The 18,990-nt window shown below is 42.4% G+C and overlaps 1 protein-coding gene across 2 annotated transcripts in view; it reads right to left on the bottom strand.

Annotated features, from left to right (window-relative positions):
• LOC309628596 (uncharacterized protein) overlaps positions 1 to 18,990 on the bottom strand; it is a 330,271-nt gene that overhangs the window by 302,389 nt on the left and 8,892 nt on the right. For both annotated transcript variants that reach the window (XR_014244570.1, XM_082391826.1), the window contains exon 3: positions 13,993 to 14,188. The gene's annotated coding sequence lies outside the window, so the exon portion shown is untranslated. The remainder of the gene's footprint in view (positions 1 to 13,992; positions 14,189 to 18,990) is intronic.

Genomic DNA, 18,990 nt, shown 5'->3' with positions numbered 1-18,990 from the left:
GTGCCCCCGCTTGCTGCAACTAGAGAAAGCCCTTGTACAGAAACGAAGACCCAACACAGCCAAAAATAAATAAATAAACAAATAAATTAAAAAAAAAAAGGCGAGTCAGTGAGGGTTTCAAAAGGTGAGTCACATGGCCTGATGTTCATTTAAAGAAAATATTCTATATATACTTAGCTTGAATATAGGCAAAACTTTTAATTCATCAGTTTTGAAATAGGAGGGAAGGAGGCAGGGTACAACTTTTGAAAGAATGACATAGCCCAAGGACATGACATAAACTGATTAGAACCAAATGGGTCCAAGATGGCGGATGAGTCAACTTCCACTAGACCTTGAGCCTCAGTATACACTCATTGTAACACATAAGCAAGCTAAATGACACACCCACAGGTGCCATGCCAGTTCCAAGACATCAAAAAGTGGGTGGTGGCCCAGTTCCTGGAAACCCCTGCCCTTCCTAAATAGCTGGAATACTTCTCCCACTTATTAGCCTATGAAATTACCCACTCCTATAAAAACTGACAACCCCATACATACCCTGGTGCCTTTCTCACCTTCTGAGATGGCCCACACTCTGTCTATGGAACGTGTTTCTCCCCAGGCCTTTTTTACCTGCTGAGATGGTCCACACTCTGTCTGTGGATTGTGTTTCTCTCTAAATAAATCCACTTCTTACCCATCACTTTGTCTCTCACTGAATTCTTTCTGCGATGAGACATCAAGAACCTGAGCTTCATTAAGTCCTGAAACCAGGAGTGTGATCTCAGTTGGGAGACTGTGGGTTTTGGCCGGGTTCGAGTCTTGGCCCTGTGGGTTCTAGTCCCAATCTGAGGTACACCGTTTCTGTTTCACTCCTAGGTATAAACCTAACAGAAATGTGTACATATGATCTCCAAAAGGCATGTGCTAGAATGTTCATAGCAGCATTCAAAATAGCCAAAAACTGGAAACTACCCAAATGCCCATCAACAGTTGAGAGGATAAATAAACTGGTGTATTCGTATAATGAAACCCTACACACTCACGACATCTGACAACCTACAACTACATGCAACAACACTGATGTTCGTACAAACATTATATTGAGTGAAAGAAACCAGGCATGAAAGAGTAATACTATATGGTCCGTGTCACATAATGTACAAAAATAACTCTTCACCTGAATAAAAGGGGTCAGGGGGTATGGTGGGCAGGTCATCTGAAGCCCAGGTTGAGAATCAATGATGTAATATAATGGATGCCGTAAAGAAACAGAGAATCTCTCAAGGCTGTATTTCTGAGTGTAGCTAAAGCAAAATATTTTCCTGTATGGATATAGACATAGATATATAGATATAGATATAGATCATATATGGATACAGATCATACACTCCTATTTAAGAGGGTGTGTTTTCAAAAGGAAAAAAAAAGGGTGTGTGCTTTCAAAGGATTAACACCGAAGGGTAGAATAGTTCTACCCAGAGATTTTTAAAACTCTTCTTTTAAAAAAGTTATTTTTTGTTTTTTGTTTTTTAATACTACCTGCCTGGATTCCCAAGAAAAAATAGAGAGAAAAAACCAGAGTCGTCAGAAAGGGCTAGTGGAGGTGCCTCAAAGGAGGTTTGGAGGGGAAAGTCACAGAGGCCGAGGAGTATCGTATGCCTGTGGGCAAGGCTCTCTGTCCTGTGAGACCCACTCAGCCCTCTGATGAAAAAGAGGCTTCTGCGTCCGGGGCCGACTGTAGGAGGGAAATTGTTGGTCTGACCTGAATATTCCTCTACCCCTCCCAGTGTGTCTGTTAGGTCTGTTCAATGGACAGTCTAAATTTAAACTTCCATCTTTGTAAGCCAAGTAAATAGTAGATTTTTTCTTAGAAAAAGTCCTTTCGTGTGCTTGCAAATTAAGATTCTTAGTTCACAAGGCTGCAGGTAAACCCTGGGCCGTGCTGAATTTACCTCGGGGAATATATTGTTTCATCAAATCTGTTCACCATCCATTGGACGAGGCACTGCCTGCACTTTAAAAATGCCTTTGTTTCTGGGGTGGAGCGGGGCTAGAAGGCTAGCAGGGGAGAGAAGAAACACCACCACGATGTGAAGCGTGCCCAGCCATTGTACGCTATGTTGAGACATGTGCAACACTGAAATATGAAAAAAAAAAAAAAAATGTACATCTTAGAATCAGGACGACGAATTCCTTACAAGCCCCTTCCTGTTTCTTTGTCTGGTGACCTCCCATTGTTTGGGCTTCCCTTTCACGTGGCATCACCCCTGATCTCTCTAGCAAGGTCTCTCAACCTTCTACAAAGATTCAGAGAGACTGCTTCCCTAGGCAGGGGCCCTTTTTCCTCTTGAATGTTTCCTCCGGTGTCCACTCCCTCCAGGAGTCCGGGTCAGGGCGCCAACGCCGCTGGGCATTTACTCCAAGGCGCTATTTAGGAAAGCTGCCCGCAGCCCTGCAGAGGCGGGGCGGGGTGGGTCGTCTGTAGCTGGAGGGGAAGAAATACAAAGGCTTGCTAAAAAACCCTTGCTGTGGATATGGCCTCCTGGGACGCAGGGAAAGCAGGCGCATGAACCTGGGTGGAGCCACAAGAAAATGGAACGGCTATTTTTAGCCCAAGTGCCTGGCATTATAAAGGAGCTGCAGACAAAGACTTAAGCGGGGGGGGGGGGGGGAGGCGGAGGACGGTGGCTACAACTGTGAGCTGTGTAACACAGGGATGGAGGAGAAAACTGCTTCCCACGCGTAACACACAGACTTAGCAGGATCCTCAGCTATCACCCTAGTGAATCAGCTATTTTTAACCACCGCATTGAGATCAGTATCCAATTGTTTAGTGATTAGCCAGGATTGCAACTGATAAAATGTCCAATTCCATACTGTCCATTTGTCAGTCCTTGTGAAACCAAGCAGGATCTTGTGGGGCTCCTTGGTACATATCCTTTCCGTGTCCCCCATTTCTTGTTTGTAGGAAATAGGCTTCATTCAGCCTCCGGACCTTCCCTGAGTTCCAAAGGGCAGGTTCAAAGAGTCGCTAATCAGGGAAGGGAGGGGCTGCAGAGACAAGGGAGGGGCCGTCAGGAAACAATAGTGCAGCCTTGGGGCAGCGTCCTGGTTCCGGATCCTCAAGGCACACACCGAACAATATCTTTGAGTTCTTCGGCAGGAACTAAGGCTCCCATCCAGGCGGAGAGGCCAGGCCTTAGAAACTGGCAGCTTCCTCCTGCAGTCTCTTCAGGCACTCACTCTTAGGACCCAGCCACTGTACTGTGAGGAAGACCAGACCCGCGGGATGGGCACACGTCTATGTCCACTTTACAGACCTAGCTGAGGTCTCAGCAAAGGGGCAGGATCAACTGCCAGACATGTAAATGAAGAGTCTTCCATAAGATAACAGCCCCAGCCATCAGGTTACCCCCATCCTTCACATCTTTCTGACTGAGGCCCCAGACATCATGGGGTAGAGGTGAACTATCCCCACGTGCTCTGTACAGATCCCTGAGTCATGGAGTCCGTGAGCACAATTAAATGATTAAACCACTGCATTTTGAGGTGGTTTGTTATGCAGTGATAGAAAACTGGAAACCTCCCTATACTTCTCTAGTCCTCTGAATCCTCCTACTAACACCACCCTAAACGCACACACACGCGCGCACACACACACACAGAGTCACACAGTCACACACACATGGTCACACGCACACACACGGTCACACACACACGGTCACACAGTCACACACACACACAGTCACACACAGTCACACACACAGTCTCACACACACAGTCACACACACACAGTCACACACAGTCACACACACAGTCACACATTCACACACACAGTCACACACACACACAGTCTCACACACACACACACACAGTCACAGAACTACTTTTCTCACTCTCAGGAAATAACCTTATTTCCTATTTTCCATAAAAATAAAAACATCAAACTAGAACCCTCTGTCTACTTCTACCAAACATACCACGTTACCTACAGCTCTAGCTATCCTTCTATTCGAGCTGGAAAGCTCTTCTCTAAGGTAATCTGAGCGGCCTACAGGGGAAGAGTGGAGGATGGGGATTCAGACTTACTTTATCTTGAATTCAATCTTTCCCTCCCAATTGAATCCTTCCCATTCCTATTTAAACACGTCCAACTAGTTCTCATCAAAACTAATGCGCACACCTTCCCACACCCTACATTCCAGCCTCTGCCCTGTCTCTTCCTTCCCAGAACCATCTCCCTTCTATCTTCTCACTCACTTTCCCGACATCTCTAATCTGGCTCTCACCCCATTATTCCTTTTTTTTAAAAACTTTTTATTTTATATCGGATTATAGTTAACAATGTTGTGTTAGTTTCAGGTGTACAGCAGAGTGATTCAGTTATACATATACATGTGTCTGTTCTTTTTCAAATTCTTTTCCCAATTAGGTTTTTACAGAATTTTGAGCAGAGTAGGTCCTTGTTGGTTATCTATTTTTAAATATAACAGCGTGCACTCAATCCCAATCTCCCTAACTTATCCTTTGGAAGGATTCTCACTAACATCACAAGAGACCTCTACTCCGCTAGATCCAGTGGATGTTCTGGACCTGCTACATGATACCTTGAGCCGCATGCAACAATGTTGAGCATTCTCTCTTAGTCCGTTCAGGCTGTTACAACAAAGTACCGTAGATGGGGTGGGTTACACCACAGACATCTGTTTCTCACAGTTCTGGAGGCTGGAAGTCCAGGACGGAGACACCTACAGAACCGGCATCTGGTGAAGGCCCATTTCCTGGTTTGGAGATGGCCATCTAAGAGGCCAAGAGAGCTCTCTGGGGTCTCTCTTTTAAGGACAGTAATCTTATTCACGAGGGCTCCCCCTTCATGACCTCATTACCTCCCAAAGGCTCCACCTCCTAGGCCCATCACGTTGGGTGTTAGGATTTTAATAGGATTTTAATATATGAATTTTGGGGGGACACAAACATTCAGTCCATAATACCCTGTTTCTTTTTTTTTAATTTATTTATTTGTTTATTTTTGGCTGTGTTGGGTCTTCGTTGCTGCACGCGGGCTTTCTCCAGTTGCAGCGAGCGGGGGCTACTCTTTGTTGCGGTGCGTGGGCTTCTCATTGCGGTGGCTTCTCTTCTTGCAGAGCACGGGTTCTAGGCATGCGGGCTTCAGTAGTTGTGGCACGTGGGCTCAGTAGTTGTGGCTCGCAGGCTCTAGAGCGCAGGCTCAGTAGCTGTGGCACACGGGCTTAGTTGCTCTGTGGCATGTGGGATCTTCCCAGATCAGGGCTCGAACCCGTGACCCCTGCATTGGCAGGCAGATTCTTAACCACTGCGCCACCAGGGAAGCCCTACCCTGTTTCTTAAAACATTGTTTTCCACTCCTGATTTTCCTCCAACTGCCCTGACCACCCCTTCTCGGCCGTATTTCCTGGCTCAGTCTCCTCTACGGAGCCATTAAGGTTTGGAGTTCCTCTCTTGGCCGCTCTCCCTCTCACTATATACTCTTTTCCTGGGAAATCTCATCCACATCCTCAGTCTAATTACTATATAAAAATCACAAATTCACATCTCCAGCCCACATCTCTACTGTAAGAAATAAACCCTTATATCAACTGCCTATTTAACACCTATATTCCCTTTCAAACCTGGTCCTCTTCCAACATCTCCTGTCTATGTGAATGCACCACCATCTGTTCAATTATCCAAGCCCAGAAACCTAGCAATTATCCATAATATCTTCCTTTCTCCCCTCCCCCCGCCATATTCAACTTCTCACCAAATCCTATCTTACCTACTAAATACCCCTTGTAGCCTTTAGTTTTTAATCTACCACTGCTCCTCTTCAAACACCTGATCCATTCCCCAGAGCCAGAGGGATCTTTTCAATGAAAATATGATCAAGTCTGTATAAAACATCTCAAACAGCTTTCAGTACCTCTCAATATAAAAAGCAAACTCTTGATGTGGTTTGCAAGCCCTGTATGGCCTGTCCTATGCTTCTGGAACCTTGCTTTACTTTCTCCCTTCTGCTAGAACCACCCTGATGTTTAAGCTCCTCGACATTTCCGTCCCTTCTACCACAGGGCCTGTATTCAGGTTTATTTATACCTTCTGCCCAGAACGTTCTCTAAATCCACACCATCCAGTTCTTCCTTACTCAATAGACTACAAGCTTCAATAGGCAGGAATCTTATCCATTTCACTTGTCACTGTACTCCTAATGCCCAGCACAGTATTTAATAGATGTCTAAAACATCTGTCAAATGTATAAATACGTGTGTTTGATCTGGTAAAACACCTATCTGTCAGAGATACTAGGCAGTCCAAAATGCGAGATGGGGCCCAAGAGAGAAGTCAGAGCCAGAGAAGTAGGTTTGGGGATAATCCCCACGGAACTGACCTCTAAAGAAGGAAAATGACCACGATTCCCTAGGGACAGTGCAGAATGAAAAGAGAGTCAAGAACTCACCCTTGAGAAATATTTTCATTAAAGGGTTGGGGCGAAAGGCCAGCAAGGAGATTGCCATGTAGTTTTGTCATGAGGGCAAAATAGCACGAGCGGAGGAGTGAACAATTCAGGAAGGAAAGTGTAGTTAGGCAGGTCAGACACCATGATGAAGCATCGAATATGAGTGCTGAGGTGTTGGACCTGGAAATTAGGAGGCCGGGGACCAAGTAAAGTGTGCCAATGAGAAGTCCCCATGAGAGTCCTAAGCAAGGGGCATTAGAAAAAATACAAATCTAACGTTCTGTTTAAAGCTCTAAGCTATGCTGATCCTTCACTATAATGTTAAACTCTTGCCATCCTTCGCGTATCTTCTTCAGCAAAATGCTAATAAACACAAGTTCCTTGTACGAGCACATGGGGGTGTAGAAAAGGAAAAAAATATTTTTCTCTCTACCCTCAGAGGTCCTCCAGCTGGGGCTCTATAAATTAGATGGACAAAAAACAGATTAACAAGAAAGAAACAAACAGAAGTGTATGAACATGTGTATCGCGCATACACATGGGAACACTCAGCAATGGATGGATAGAATCTGGGCTTATCTAGCATCTTAACAAAAGAACAGTAAACGTTTAGAGAAGCGATGAGACAAAGAAAAGAGTGTCTAGGATGGCAGGTTGTGGAAGGTAAGCACATGTGGAAACTAATGAAAGATAAGGGCTTGTTTTAGCCAAGTTTGTTATGTAGATTCCTCTGATGCCACCGCTGAGCTGATAAGGGTCTAGAATTGTCTCCAGTGATTAAAACCTCTGTCCTTCCTAGTGGGGCGGGAGGGCACCTTTACAAATTTATGTCCCACTATTAGGCAAATAAGGGGAAGGCAGAGAGTTTTTCTTATATCTGCTTCTGAATTGCCTTCAACGCAAAAGAGTCCTAATGTCAAAGTGGTGTGCTTTGGGGTGGCATATTCTGCTACCCTTCAGGGGAAATGTAATAAAGGTCTTGTCAATGAAAAATTAATCAGTCGATCTAAGAAAGAAATGGAGAATTTTATTCAAGCCAAATTTGAGGATTAAAACCCAGGAAGAGCATCTCAGAAAGCTCTAAGAACTGTTCCACCTGTTAGAAGTCAAGGCACAGTTATGTAAGTCTTTTGACACAGAGGACTGCACATCAAATGATGTAATTATTGACAGTTTACATGACCCAGATCTAAGCATCATCGTGGTGGGTCCTGTGGCCCCTTATAAGATCAAGAAGGAATCTTATCTTTAAGGAGCTGTCTTGTTGATGCAAGGAGAATGTTGTTCTTTATGGTTGAGCAGGTATTCCTGTTGATGGGGGAGGTCTGGTCGAAGCATAAGGCAGATACACAATGCACAGTGGGGGGAGAGAGGAGGCCAAAGGGCAGAGAAGGATTGTTTTATGTTTACATTTTTCCTGTCTTGCCACTAAATATGAATTTTATTTCAGATTGTATTTGCTAGGGTGAGGGCAAAGCTATTGTAACAAAGATTCCAAGAGTACCTTGGCTTAAAGAGTAACTAAGTTGATTTTGTCCTCATGTAATAGCTCTATGAGCAGCCAGTTTGGGGAGAATAGTTCGGTTTTCTTCAGTCTCACTGCTCCATCACCCCTTACACCATTGTCAACCTCTGCACAATCAAAGATGAATCTACCTTCAGACTAGATTCCAGCAAATGGGAAGGAGAAGCGGAATGTAGGAGAGGCCCTGACCAAAAATGGCTCACATTCCTTTGGCTAGAACAGTTACATGTTAACAGTCATTGTGAACTTCAAGGAAGGCCGGGAAATGTGATCTAACAGGCCAGCCGTGAGTGTATCATACCTGTGTGAATATGGAGAAATGGATAATGGATGTTGGCAGGTGGCTGGTAGTCTCTGCCAGAGCCCAGCTCTCTGGACGTCCCCATGTCTATGTGTTACAGCAGGAAGGTAGCTAGATGTGAGCAGAGAAAGTGGGGGCAGGCGCCACATGGCAGGAAACCGCGCATCTTGTAAACAGCGGGGGTCCTTGGGCAGACAAAGGAAAGCAGGAACCTCCAGACTGACAGGAAACCACACATTTTGGGATGATAAGTGTCCTGGAGACACACAAAGAAAGGTGGGAAAAGGCGGGAATCTCCAGCACCCCAATGTAACCTGTTGCTCATTACGTTCCCATTGCGATGAAATTAGCCTTGCAGATAAGAAGTCCCCCTGATGCACTGACGCCATGACACCTCTGATCAAGTCTAAATAAGGACAAAATCCCTCCTCCCCTCGGGAAGGTGGAGCTGGACGAAAAAACCCAGGGCAGCCCCTCACCTGTCTGCCCACTCTCCCTCTGACAGCATATTCTTGCTTTAAAAAAATCCTCACTTTATTTTCTTGCTCTCCCTGCCTCGTTGCTTTCTTTCTGCAATGAGACAAGAACCTTACTTTCACCAGGAACACATGTGCATCTTACTTCCCACAAGGAGATCACACGCTTCCCTCAAAGGAGAAACCCGGAGTCCCATCCGGGGACTGAATCAGCTCACAATCCGGAAACTATAGGCCATGCTCGTATGGGACCTTGGTAGTTCAGGTACCTATAAACTAAAAGATTTTTTTAACCTGCCCAATCTCCCCACTCTACCCAGCCCCACACCCAGCATGTAATGATGGGGCAGAAACACGATAATCATAATAAAACTCCCACTTGAGAAAGGGAAGAATAGGAAACCCGCAGAAGTCACCAGTGCATAGGAATGATCAAATCTCAGGCAGAAAATTATAAAACATTACCCTGGCAGTGAAAGAAGTTGTCTGGTTAGCCCAACTTGCTCTCTGGAAATAACTCTCATGTCTTCTATGGACTCAATTTGGTTTTGTTTTGTTTTGTTTTGTTGTTTTTGGCTGTGTTGGGTCTTCGTTGCTGCGCTCAGGCTTTCTCTAGTTGTGGCGAGCAGGGGCTACTCTTTGTTGCGGTGCGCGGGCTTCTCATCGCAGTGGCTTCTCTTGTTACAGAGCACGGACTCTAGGCGTGCAGGCTTCAGTAGTTGTGGCACGTGGGCTCAGTAGTTGTGGCTCGCGGGCTTAGTTGCTCCATGGCATGTGGGATCTTCCCGGACCAGGGATTGAACCCGTGTCCCCTGCATTGGCAGGCGGATTCTTAACCACTGCGCCACCAGGGAAGTCCCTATGGACTCAATTTTGCCTTTTCGGAGGTTCTTTCCCTTCCAGTACTACCAGAGCCAAATCCAAAGTGGGTATTAGAAAGTATGCCCTAGGTAAAAACTGGCTTGGGGTTTGAATGCTAACAAGCTTTCACAAGTGAGGCTTATCATTTCTTTGGCAGCACAATTCCTTCAAAATCTTCATATGCTTCTGGGTATATTTTTTATAGTCTTTTCCACGTGCTGTGACCACACCCAACATTCTTTTCCAGCCATATTTCTTGAAACTGCTTTATGTCTTATCCTCTGAAGTCAATCTTGCCTTCCCTTCTTCATCTTAATGAAGGCTACCTTGAGGCCACGTGAAATCATAGGCGAGGGTAGGAAAGTCACACCCCAACCTCGTCTTTGCCACAGACCAGTCTCCCTTTGTTCTGCAGAAAAATATGAATGGGTCTTTGAGAAAAACTTTTGAGGAGTTCCCAAGTAGGTAACACTTCTAACCTTACGAGGCTCCAGATATATGGACTCTTTCCTTTCCATCTCTAATTTCAAACTGGCTAATTCTTGCTGAGCTCTTTGTTGAAGTCCTTGCTAAAACTTTCCAAGAGGACCCAAAACATATTCTGTTCTTTCCAACCACTTCCCTTAGAATAGGCAGTGTGTCTTCCAGGTAAAAGTGGTAGAAAATACTTTGCCATGATATAAACAAATAGCACGTTTCCAGCCCACACTACCTGGTGCCTCACCGTTGTCAAACAATTTATAATTAATTGGCATGAAGGCTAAGTTGCTTTGACAGAGACCCGAAACCACAGTGGGTTGAAGAGCAGTGAATTTTATTTCCCTGTCAGGTAATAGCTCCAGTTAAGCAGGGCCCCTCCTCTAGATGGCAACTCATGGACCTCAGGGCTTTGTCATCACCTGTTTGATCAAAGCTGCATCAGGGCCATAATCTGGTTCCATAACCCAATGTGACAGGGAAGGAACAAGCCCGGTGTCCTACACCGAATCCCAGCGAGTGTCAAACACCACTTCCCCTCATATTCCGTTGACAAAACCTTAATCTTCTTCCAAGGGTTTTTTTGTCATACGTGAATGTAGCAAGAGATATTGAACAAATGGAAAATTCTCATTCAGTGCACATTCCTTCTCCCTAAGTTGCAGACCAAACTTTTCCTCCTTCTAAGATAGGGGTTGTCCAAACTGATCCCTGCAGCTGGCCTCTCAGAGAGGGAGTTGGCTGCCTGCAAAATTCCATGGACTCCAGCTGTGGCCTGTGTGGAAGGCAATCGATTCTCATCAGTGACACGCTGGGACCCCTGCCCCTCAACCATGCCAGCAGGGAGCAGGGCTTTCTCCAACTGCAGAAGCCAATGTGCTATCTGGTCACGTGACACAGCTGTAATTACAGGTCCTGAATGCCAGGCTCCTGACCATACTGGGGAAGAGTCTAGTACTTCCCCAGTTGTAAACACTGAACTCTCAGGATGGGGCTGACCCCGGATTCTGCGTGCCCTGACCACACAGGGGACGGGCTGGTGCTTCCCTAACCATGCATCTTAACAAGCCTGGGTCCAGAGGTTGAGGTCTCTCTCCCATGCCGTGGTGCTGGGTCTCTTTGCACTGGCCTAGAATACAACGTGCAGTGACGGAGATGCACTCCTGCTACTGCCCCTGAGTCCTTGAGTCTCGCCATGCTGCTCCGCCAGCTGAAGTGGGGACGCTTCTTGGCTGTTTGTCTTCTATCAAGCTCAGATGTGGCCTTTGTTTCTAAGGGAAGCCTCGAGGTCTTTTTTTTTTGGAGTAGAGTAGATTTACAGTGTTGTTGTGTTAGTTTCAGATGTACAGCAAAGTGAATCAGTTACGCATATACATATATTCATTCTTTTTTAGATTCTTTTCCCATATAGTCATTACAGAGTATTGAGTAGGGCAACCTGTGTTATACAGTAGGTCCTTGTTGATTATCTATTTTATATACAGTTGTGTGTATATGTCAATCCCAATCTCCCAATGTATCCCTCCCCCTCTTACCCGCTGGGCACCATAAGTTCATTCTCTAAGTCTGTGACTCTACTTCTGTTTTGTAACTAAGTTCATTTGTATCCTTTTTTTAGATTCCACATATAAGTGTTATCATCTGTTATTTGTCCTTCTGTGAAGATCTTTCTACTACAGGAAAAGGTCATTCACAGAAGCTTGGAGGATGGGAGACACACGGGGGACTGATATTTGGGTTATAACAAATATCAAGCACAACTGGATGATTTTTTTTCCCCCAAAAGTCTTGTAATGAAGGAATGAAGCCCTTCATAACAAGACACTACATGTAATAGTCAGAGAAAGTTGAAATCTCAACATGGTGATATATTATTACAGTTTTGTTATTTTTAAATAAAAGCTGTAATCTCTTTCAAATAAGCCTTATCAATACCTCTCACAAATAGCATTTTTGAAACTGCTTAACAGGTTTATAATCCACTTTCTCCTGCTGTGTGAGTATCACTAAGATTTTCCTATTCTACCTGGGCATATGAGGCCATTTCTCTCCCGTTGGTGACAAGGCAGTTCTTAGAAAGGGTCTTAGGTTGTATCTGTACCTAAAGGAAAGTCTCTCATTTTTTAATTGAAGTATAGTTGATTTATAATATTATATTAGTTTCAGGTGTACAACATAGTGATTTGATATTTTTATAGATTGCACTCCATATAAAGTTATTATAAAATATTGGCTATGTTCCTTTTATCTTATTTATTTTATACCTAGTAGCTTGTACCTCTTAATCCCTTTCCCCTAACTGGCCCCTTCCCTCCCCTCCTCTCCCCACTACTGTAGTAGTTACTACAGTAACTACTAGTTTTTTCTCTGTATCTGTAAGTCTGTTTCTGTTTTGTTATATTTATTCATTTGTCTTATTTTTTAGATTCCACATATAAGTGAAAATATACACTATTTGTTTTCCTCTGTTTGACTTATTTCACTCAGTATGACAATCTCTAGGTCCAACCATATTGCTGCAAATGGCATTATTTCATTCTTTTTTATGGCCGGGTAATATTCCATTATATATATATACCACATCTTCTTTATCCATTCATCTATTGATGGACACTTAGGTTGCTTCTATATCTTGGCTATTGTAAATAGTGTTGCTATGAACATTGGGGTGCATGTATCTTTTCAAATTGGTGTTTTCATTTTCTTCAGATATATGCCCAGGAGTGTAATTGCAGGGTCATATGGTAGCTCTATTTTTAATTTTTGAGGAAAAATTAAATTTTATACTGTTTTCGATAGTGGCTGCACCAGTTAACAGTCCTTCCAACAGTGTAGGAGGGTTTTGTTTTCTCCACATTCTCACCAACAACTGTTATTTGTTGTCTTTTTTTTTATGTGTGATTATAATTTTTTATTGAATTATAGTTGATGTACAATATTATATAAGTTACAAGTGTACAGTATAGTGATTCACAATTTTTAAAGGTTATACTCCATGTATAGTTATTATAAAATATTGGCTGTATTACCTGTGTTGTAAAATGTATCCTTGTAGCTTATTTTAAACATAATAGTTTGTACCTCTTAATAACCTACCCCTATATTGCCCCTCTCCTTTTCCCTGTCCCCACTGGTAACCACTAGTTTGTTCTCTATAACTGTGAGTCTCTTTGTTTTTTGTTATATTCACAGTTTGTTGTATTTTTTAGATTCCACATATGAGTGATATCAGACGATATATATATTTGTTATCTTTTGGATGATGGCCATTCTGACAGGTGTAAGGTGATGTCTCATTGTGGTTTTGATTTGCATTATCCTGATGGTTAGCAATGTGGAGCATCTCTTCATGTGCCTCTTGGCCATCTGCATGTCTTCTTTGGGAAAATGCCTATTCTTGTCCTCTGCCCATTTTTTAATCAGGTTGTTTGAGTTTATGATACTGAGTGTATGAGTTCTTCATATATGTTGATGACATAGGTCTTGGCAATATTTTTTTGGCTCTGTCTCCTCAGGAAAGCCTCTCATTCAGACGTGTGAAGGAACCAGGATGTGATATTTGCCCAGTTACTGGCTACTGAGTTGTTCTTTCTTTCTTCCCTGCAATGCAGTTCTTTTTTTGCTTGTTTTAATTTTGTTTTATTTATTTATTTTTTATATAGCAGGTTCTTATTAGTTACCTATTTTATACATATAAGTGTATATATGTCAATCTCAATCTCCCAATTCATCCCACCACCACCTCACCCCCACTTCCCCCACTTGGTGTCCGTATGTTTGTTCTCTACATCTGTGTCTCTATTTCTGCCTTGCAAACCGGTTCATCTGTACCATTTTTCTAGATTCCACATATATGCATTAACATACAATATTTGTTTTTCTCTTTCTGACTTACTTCACTCTGTATGACAGTCTCTAGGTCCATCCACGTCTCTACAAATGACCCAGTTTCGTTCCTTTTTTGTAGCTGAGTAATATTCCATTGTATATATGTGCCACATCTTCTTTATCCATTCGTCTGTCAATGGGAATTTAGGTTGCTTCCATGACCTGGCTACTGTAAATAGTGCTGCAGTGAACATTGAGGTGGCCTGCAAAAATGACAAAGTCTTATTTTAAATTCTGAACCCATTTTCTTAATTTCTGCCAAACTAGTGATAACTAATTATGTCCTTTTGAAAATCTTTCTGGCCATGCAGACGTCAGACACCCACAGTCCCCTCAGCATCGAATTCTGTGAACCACCTGAGCTACTTCTTCCCAACCACATGCACAGGTTCAGCTCTGGAGACTGAGTAAGCAAGAGAAGACTCATGTAGCTCAGAAGATGGAATGTGAATATGTAATTGGCAAAACAATTACAAAATTTTGTTGTAAAGAATGAATGAGGGGCTTCCCTGGTTGTACAGTGGTTAAGAATCCACCTGCCAATGCAGGGGACACAGGTTTGATCCCTGGTCCGGGAAGATACCACATGCCATAGAGCAACTAAGCCCGTGTGCCACAACTACTGAGCCTGCGCTCTAGAGCCCGCAAGCCACAACAACTGAGCCCATGAGCCACAATTACTGAAGCCTGCGCGCCTAGAGCCCGTGTTCTACAACAAGAGAAGCCACCACAATGAGAAGCCCACGCACCACAACGAAGACCCAATGCAGCCAAAAATAAGTAAATTAATAATAATAAAAAAAGAATGAATGAGACAGAAATCACCTTAGAAATCCAGAGACCCAGCAGACTAAAAAGTAGGAGAAATGGAACAGAAGGGGCAAATGCATTCATGTTATTTTTACCTACTAATTTGTACCCTATGTCATTTTAAAATTATTTTTTATTTTTTATTTAAAAAAATTTTTTAATTGAAGTGTAGTTGATTTACAATGTTGTGTTAGGTTCAGACGTATGGCAAAGTGACATAGATAGACAGATAGATAGATAGATAGATAGATAGATAGATAGATAGATATAGATATACTTTTTTCAGATTCTTTTCCATTATAGGTTATTACAAGATATTGAGTATAGTTCCCTGTGCTATACAGTAGGTCCTTGTCACCTGTGTCATTTTTTTTAAAGACTTTTAACCACAAGTGAATTTTCTACAAGAAAATTAAACATTATAAGCTTCAGTTTAACTAAGGATAATTAATAAATTATATTAATAACTATATACCCTGTAATAATGATTCACTGAAGTTATGCTTTTTTAAAATCATCAACAGCCATAAACTTCTACTCCATTAGAAATTCCACAAATTAGTGAACTGGGTAACAGTTGCTTTCAAGTAAACATTTGTATCCAATAGCCACCTAGGTATTCAGATTTAACAATGTAACTAACCAGCAGCCCATGCCATGACCTCTAAATTTGTATTACCTTTGAAAGGCTAATAATAGTAAGGAATCAAGGACATCTATCACCTTGATAACTCTGATGTGAGGTAATATTTTGTAAGCTTTCTGGGAGCAGGAAACTCCTCTGCTTGTCCCCTGAGTCTAGCGCCCTGGCACAAGGCAGATATTCAGTGAGTATCTGTGGATTTGATGAATAAATCATGTCTTAAACTATCAGCCCTTGTGTATTCAGCGCTTTTTACTTCAAAGCAAGCAGAAATCTTTCTAATCAAGAGGAAGAAAGACCATGTTCTTTCCTTTGTGGTTTAGACACACAACTTCTCTGTTTGCTCAGTACTCGGATCTGCCATGATCACAGGGACCAGATAGCCTCCTCCTCTGTAACACTTGCCTCCCAAGGAGGACAGCACGACAATGGGGGCGTGGCAGTGTATGATAAGAGTTCTTCATAACTCTGCAGGGAAGGCCTTCTTTCAGTTTATATATTTTGGAGCATGCACAGTCTAATTTGATGAACATCTGTATAATCGGGAGACTTTTGAAGCAGAGAAAATCCCCCAAGTTTCCCAGTGGTGTTTTAGGACATCCCCAGAAAACTTCAGTGATGACATGCAGTTAAAGATACATCTCTCTTGGGACTTCGCTGGCGGTCCAGTGGTTAGGACTTTACGCTTCCACTGCAGGGGCTGTGCCTCGCAGGTAACATTTGAAGGCAGTTCTGCTACTGAGCGAATCGCAAAGGAGGGGACGGTGATTTGGGGTCCTAGCTGCTTTAAACCAAATATATACTTGAGGTGTTTGGGGGAAGTGAGTGTGTGTGTTTAAGGAAGTTTGGGGGAAGGGACTGACATTGGTCAAAATGACTTGAACAGATGTTTAACAAATGATGGCTGACGCCCTGTGTTAGAGTCACCGAAAACAGCAAGCTTACAAAACAGCAGCAAGTCAAAGGGAAAGAGCCGTAAAACAAACAATGAAGGGGGAGGAAAAGCAGCGAGGAGCCCCGGACCTCTCCTGACAGGGAAAGCAAGCTGAGTACAGTGGTAAAGTCCATTTCTTTACCCCTGAAGTGAAGTTGAAGTTCCAGCACAAAAACATCAGGAACTGTCCATTTTGGGCAACTTAACTTTTTGTTCTTTTTCCTATTTTGCTTTTCCAATTATTGTCTTTGTGAAACTATCCATAATTTAAGATGACAGGTAGGTAGGTAGATAGATGATAGACTGATTGATTGAATGTAGTTATATTTTAAATCAAAGAAAACAGACAAAAAATTGAGTAATATGCGAACAAGCGTGAATGTATATGTGTGTATCTATATAAATACATAATATTATATACGTAATATATACAAAAATCTCATTTTGCCCTTTCTTTGTTACCTAGATAATTTACAGGTCTTCTGCAAAATCAGTATTTGCCCTCACTTCAGGTTTAGCTCTGGGTAATTAAAAATGGCACCGTGAACTAACACAGCATTGTAAATCAATTATACCCCAATTAAAAATGAAATGAAATGAAATGAAATAAAATAAAATAAAATGGTACTGTGGGATTGCAGAGCAGTGAAAACAGAGGATAAAAGGCCTTCAGTAAAATATCCCAGTATCTGTCTTTGGTTAATCCTGCCTTAAATCAGCAAGTCCTCAAGGGGAACAAAACGAATATGACTCCAGGCATTCATCATTAAGAAAATACCCTGAGTGCCCACCATGTCCCAGACACATTACTAACAACAAACTTTCTCAACTTTCCCTACACGTGATGTCAAGCAGTCATCCTAACCTCTTTGTGATGTAGCTATTATTATTTCATTTTCAGAGATAAGGACATTGACGGTCAGAGATGTTTAGTACCTGGCCAAGGTCACATGGCATTTGAAGGGCAGCTAGGTCATAGACACTAACAGCGAGCCTCTGGTTTCTCCACAATATGAAGTGGATAATCCAAGGTTCAAAGTAAAAATAAATGAAGAAATTGTCATGAGGAAAACACTAGGAAGTCTTCTTTGAGCGGTTATAATCTAGGGATGGTAACCTTTTTTACATGCCTCTTTGGCAGTTGGCCTGGTAATTATAAGGAATTTGCTTTCAGGTAATCGATTAAATTGCATATTAAGGAAGTTGTTCAAAAACTGACTGTAGTCAGTTTAGTAAATTAAAAGGGAGATGGGGTGGGCGTAGTAAACACTAGGAAATTATATAACATCTAACAACGTTTTATTAGCTTTTTAAATATATGTTGCTAGGAAGCAATTATTATCTTTAAAATGCTTGAATTAGATTCACTGTAAAAGTAATTTGAAATAAGGAGAAGTGATTTGTTCCTTCTGGAACGTTCACGGGCAACATCTGTAGCTAAGAAATAAGTTGTGGAGAAATTGCTCAAAGCTCCTCAGAAAGGGGTCATTCTGGTCAAGGAAAGCAAGGAGACTAAGTTTTTCCTCGGTGGGAATTACATGCTAGTGGGAAATAAAGAAAGAAACAAATCTTGTTTAAAAACATCATGTAGGGCTTCCCTGGTGGCGCAGTGGTTGAGAGTCTGCCTGCCAGTGCAGGGGACACGGGTTCGAGCCCTGGTCTGGGAAGATCCCACATGCCGCGGAGCAGCTGGGCCCGTGAGCCACAACTACTGAGCCTGCGCGTCTGGAGCCTGTGCTCCGCAACAAGAGAGGCCGCGATAGTGAGAGGCCCGCGCACCGCGATGAAGAGTGGCCCCCACTTGCCACAACTAAAGAAAGCCCTCGCACAGAAACGAAGACCCAACACAGCCAAATAAATAAATAATAATTAAAGGTGCTAATAATTTTTAAAAAAATGATTTCTCTCTATAAAAAAAAAAATAGAAATCTTTATCCAGAAAAAAAAAAGTGTGTTGCTGTTGTTGCTGTTTATTTTAAGATGAGAGGTAGTATATCACATTTATATACTGATGAGAAAGATCCAATAGTGAGGAGGAAAAAATAAAAAAGGAGAATTGCAGGAATTTAGTCCTTATGTAGGTGAGAGGATGGGATATGGTAAAGAAATTGGCTTTAGAGAAAAGCAGGGGCATAAAGAAGGTGTGGTACATATATACAATGGAATACTACGCAGCCATAAAAAAATGAAATAATGCCATTTAGAGACATAGAAAACAAACTTATGGCTACCAAGGGGGTGGGGAGGGATAAGTTATGAGTTTGGGATTAACATATACACACTACTATGTATAAAATAGATTAACAACAAGGACCTACTAAATAGCACAGGGAACTCTGCTCAATATCTTGTAATAACCTATAATGGAAGAGAATCTAAGAAAGAATATATATAAATATATATATATATGTATGTATGCATGTATAACTGAATCACTGTGCTGTACACCTGAGACTAACACAACATTGTAAATCAACTATACTCCAATTAAAAAAATTTTTTTAATTAAAAAAAAAGCAAAGGGGAATTCCCTGGCGGCACAGTGGTTAAGAATCTGCCTGCCAATGCAGGGGACACAGGTTCGAGCCCTGGTCTGGGAAGATCCCACATGCCACAGA

This window comes from Balaenoptera borealis (assembly GCF_965194805.1).
Source record: "Balaenoptera borealis genome assembly, chromosome: 4".
NCBI classification, from domain to species: Eukaryota; Metazoa; Chordata; class Mammalia; order Artiodactyla; family Balaenopteridae; genus Balaenoptera; species Balaenoptera borealis.
This window is presented reverse-complemented; position numbering and strand designations above follow the sequence as displayed.